Source organism: Amblyomma mixtum, chromosome 2 (assembly GCF_055824585.1).
Source record: "Amblyomma mixtum isolate Tamu chromosome 2, ASM5582458v1, whole genome shotgun sequence".
NCBI classification, from domain to species: domain Eukaryota; kingdom Metazoa; phylum Arthropoda; class Arachnida; order Ixodida; family Ixodidae; genus Amblyomma; species Amblyomma mixtum.
In genome coordinates, this window is record NC_143013.1 from 79,420,050 (window position 1) to 79,424,873 (window position 4,824).

Below are 4,824 nucleotides of genomic sequence, written 5' to 3' on the forward strand. Positions count from 1 at the left end.
ATCCAACACCTTGTACGCATGATGTGATCCGTTTTGTGCCATGAGTTTGTCAGTGGGTCAATTTGGGCGTTGTGGAAGTCGCCGGCATATGTTACGTATTGTAGTTTCGTGGTAGCATTGTAATGCCTGCAGTGCTGACTTTTACTTGCTCTGTTTCCAAATCTTGTCTAATTAACGAGACTAATTTATGATAGCAGCATTAACCTAGCACCGTTATTCTTGATTACCGTCGACAGTTTGTGCTTCTTGTTCATGTTTCTTTCTCGACTTGTAAACTCCATTGTTTCGTTTTTCGTTCTATTTGCGCCGCTGCTATTGTGCCTTTTTTACACAGGGCCCAGAAGCCAATCAAGCTCGTCTCAGCTTTTTCTCCTGGCGACCTTTACAATTTTTTTCCCGGCGAAACAAAGACTGAATGATTGATGTCGATATTGACTAAACGGCAAAACTTAGAAATTTCGTCACACCAATCACCACAAGCAATTAGCCACCATGGTTAAAAAAAAAAAAATATGGTACGAGGATACCACTCGGCCAGCCATTTTTACTGAAGTTTTGGTATGGTGATTCAGTTTTATTACGCGATGGGGACCGCTGAATAATCGCTTAAGGACTTATCGTTTAAATCCTAGCTGGACTATTGGTCTCGTTAGCTGGAGTTTCGGGGGCAGAATACAACGGTCTGCGCGAATAAGACCATCTGTGATCATTGTACCTAGCTGAAGTGGTCTCTTCTTTTCATAGCAGCTGTAGCTTCCCACGGTAGGAGCCTCAGTTCATAGAGCCAGCGGAGCCTGCCGCTTCTCGCCTTTGTGACGGACAAGTGGCTGGACAGCCTAGGCGGCTTCCCTAATTAGATTCTCAGTTATTTTACGCGAAGACCGCTTGATTTTGTTGAATTGCCGTTAGTTCATTCTATACATAGTTTGTTTCTCTAGTTTTCTAGACTCCCAATCATTTCTTTTGCTAAATAACTTCCTGTCAAGAGGCATGGACGTCAAGAGAGGGACGGAGCAAGTAAATAGAAGAAAATGCTTCGACGTGAGGAACAGGCGGAGGATCGAGTGCGCCGCTGGTTTGGAGGTTAGAGAGAGAGAGAGAAAGAGAAGAATGGAAGATGATGATGACGCAATAATGGGGTAAGTTGTACTCATCTGGACGGCGAGTCATTTCGAAGAGAGCCTTCCACCCTGTATGCGGTGTGTGGTGGAAGGGCAGGCGCAGAAACACCCTGTTATTATGTTTACATTATTAACGCGATAGCGTTGTAGGCCTCGTTGTCCAGAAAATTTGTTGTCGTCGTTGTCGGCGTCGGCGCTGTGGGCGAAAAATCACGAGCATGACTCTGGCAGGCGGTGCCCAGAGAGCAACCTATAGGAGGCAGGTGGACCCTATATACAACGGATAGTGAGAAAACTGCCCACCTTTGTAGATGGCTGTTGAATTTACGATTGGTCGCTCGGGAAGAGCTGGGCCTTACAAGGCCCACCGCTGGGAGCACCAGCTGCCATGGCGGGGCAGTGGCGCATCACTTAACCGCTGCACCACTGCGCCAAGAGGGGTATGAGGACTCCCAAGGGTTTATGAATGTAAAGCAGAGAATGACCTTCTGCATGTATGGGAATTGACCCTTTACGCTATCGCGCCATACCCTTAAGGCAGAGCCTAAGTGTCCCCTCCAATTCTTGGTCAATGTTTCTAACTACTTTACTTTGCTTTCCTTCATTCTCACGCTTGCTACAGGTGCTCCATCCATTGCCATTTTTCGTATTAACACACCCTGTCATATTAACAGGCCATAGATCCGCCCCAAATAAAATTTGTTCAATCAATCAATCAATCAATCAATCAATCAATCAATCAATCAATCAATCAATCAATCAATCAATCAATCAATCAATCAATCAATCAATCTTTTTGACTGTGTACTTGCGCAAGTTGCCGAAAACCTTCAGAGCGCTCATTTTTCCTATTTACGTAATTTAAAGAACGAGCAAGCAAAACAAAATTGCGAGTTTGAGATAACACGCGAATGCAGCAAAGTCGCTGACACTTCGAGGCAGAAGTGGGCATTACACTGTTCGAAGTTGTTGTTGTTGTTGTAGCCTACGACAGAAAAATAAATAAGAGGTGTGTTTTTTTTTTCGTCGTCTCGGTTCTTGTGCTCTGGTAGTTTTTCAACCGATGATTGAACTTTGCGTACAGAAATAGCCAGCGAAAATGATCATCGCTGCAGTGTTGCTAAGATTACGAGGTAAAGAAAAGATTGTTTCGGTAGTTGAGATTGTAATTATTTCATGCAATTAAGGATGCTTGTTTCAGCTTTTCACGCTATATGAAGTGTAAACAAAGCTAGAATTTCTTTTTTTCGAAAGTAGCTTCTATAGTCGCGCCAACGATAGTAAGTAGCTACTGAAATGCCGAATTGAGAAATGCTGAGACATTTAAGTAGCTGTATGTCTTACCTATGCAATGAACCAAGGTACATATTGTCACGACCAGAGGAGCCGTGAAGGTAGACGTCGGGGAGAACCCAAGACCGGGAGCCTTCTTTTTAATTATCGAACCAGCTTCCACGACACAGAACAGAACAGCGCGCCACGAGAGCCCACCGCCGCTTCGTCGTCGTCTTCGACTCAGCGCGGAGGCCGCGCGGCGCGTTAGGCGCGTGGCATTATTCCCCCCCGCGAAAGCAAACATCGTCTCGATGTGGAATGGGATATGTACAGTGAGGGGAGGACTGGGGATGAGGTGAACTATACAGTGCGCGCTAGATGACATGCAGGGGAGTCAAGTTCACACGTGGGGTAAGGGGAAAAGGTACGAAACAGCGTGAACACAGCGCTCAGTCACGCGAAAAGTACGGCTTTAAGCGCACTACATGCACGATTTCAGGCAGTTGACGCTGAGGGCCGACGACCACAGTTCCATGGGGGACAACTTCGTAGTTGACGCTGTTCAGGCGGCGCAGGACTTTGTACGGGCCAAAATACCTGTTTAAAAGCTTTTCGCACAATCCCTTGCGGCGCACTGGTGTCCACACCCACACGTGGTCGCCCGGCTCGTAGTGCACGTCCCTGTGCCGAAGGTTATAGTGTCGGGCATCGGCGCATTGCTGGTCCTTGATGTGCAAGCGGGCCAGCTGACGGGCCTGCTCTGCTTGCTCCACGAAGTGGCCAGCTTCAGGGGGAAGCTCTGCGTCGCCGTACGGCAGCATGGCGTCTAGCATCATGCGGACCTCTCTGCCATACACGAGACGGAACGGGGTGAACTGGGTGGTTTCCTGCGTCGCGGTATTATATGCGAAGGTGCCCAAGCAACCACCGATATCCTTCGGACGGCCGACAGAGGTCTATTTCGGATGTTCTGTACGTCCGCTGAACATCCGCAAACAGCCGGTAGACGTCCGTCGGCCGTCCGAAAGGTGGCCAAAGGTATACGGTTCGCCCGCCGACGGACGTCCACTTGAGTACGTCCATTGGCGGATCTTTCTCGAATATTCGCGTATATGGTGCATGCGTGCTTTTTTCACTCCGCGCAATGCAATAAAACCAAAAACAATTTGATGCATAGCACGCATATTTTATTGTGGTTGATGATACATTAGCAGAGCAATGGGTTACATTCGGAAAATTTCTTAAATGTGACTCTTCAAATGTGGCAAGCTTGGGACACACATCCGTAATCTTCCCACCCACAGGATTTCTGAAATAAAAAAGAACGCGGCAAACATCAGTCATGTGAAACAAATGGCACAACGCAGTAGCCCAAGTAAAAACATTGGAACCAATTAATAGAAGTGTTTAACGCTGCAAGTATAACAGACAATGCACTAACAAAAACCTCAATAAGTATACGGCAATAACAGCTCTCACTTTTCCGCACCATATTTGACAATGTATCTGTTCTTTATTTATTTTCATGGGCCTTAGGGCACTAACCTGCGCAGCACTGTACGCGACTGTGCACAGAAAGCCGCAAAGCTTCCGTTGCGAACCACTGCGACCTCACGTGCTTCCTATGGTCTGCCTTTCGCGCGTTGTCACTCTTTATATAGGCACAGTGAACATAGCGATGCCTTAAAAATTAACAAGATGCGAAAACACTCCGTCCCGCAACTTTGAAGAGGAGTGGGAATTAGCCGCGCGAGTTGAGGGCTCCCGCAGCTGTGTGATGTAGGCTCCCGAAAGTGTGAGAACAGCACACACTTGGGGAAGCCATCTCCTCGCGCTTACTGCTCCCACTGTCCTGTGAACGAATGTTATATGAGCATGCTGCATTGTCCTAGAAGCAAAGTTCCAAGAAGTGTACTGGATACATACCTTCGTAGGCAATCACATGTGCACTAAGCCTTCTTTACACCAAGGTCGACGCAGTACGGGATTCCGGTGTTCCAGAAGAGCTTCAGGCGCTTCCCGTATCTTTCGAATTGCTTAAGTTACATACAACTTTCGTCCACAGACCGAACAAAGCCACATTTTATAATAACAGAGCTATAAAGATCAGCGCGACAACACTACGCGACATATCAACAACAGCGCTACGGAGCCGTACTGATGGATTGGATTGGTCTGACCGCGAACTGACATCTATGATGATGGTGATAGCAGAATGCACGGGAGTTTTGATACAGTGAACTAGAATATTTTAGTTTTGATGCTTACGAATGGTTTCAATGGCAAGTTTAGCTAGCAAAACAGTGGGCATGTCGAGTAACTCCTCTAACTTGGAGTTTTATAAATATAAAGCTAGTCATTGAGTTCTTGCAAAATTCTGCAACACCTGCTTCTCCTCTTAGATAAATTTAGCTCGTTGGCGGCTCTT

General features: G+C 46.9%; 1 long non-coding RNA gene across 1 annotated transcript; it reads right to left on the reverse strand.

The window, feature by feature from the left end:
- Window positions 1-3,561: 3,561 nt before the first annotated feature.
- On the reverse strand, window positions 3,562-4,582 carry LOC149359847 (uncharacterized). The gene is made up of 2 exons (XR_016288294.1): window positions 4,323-4,582; window positions 3,562-3,705 (listed from the first exon to the last, which is right to left on the reverse strand). It is a non-coding gene; the product is annotated as an uncharacterized LOC149359847 (long non-coding RNA).
- Window positions 4,583-4,824: the final 242 nt, after the last annotated feature.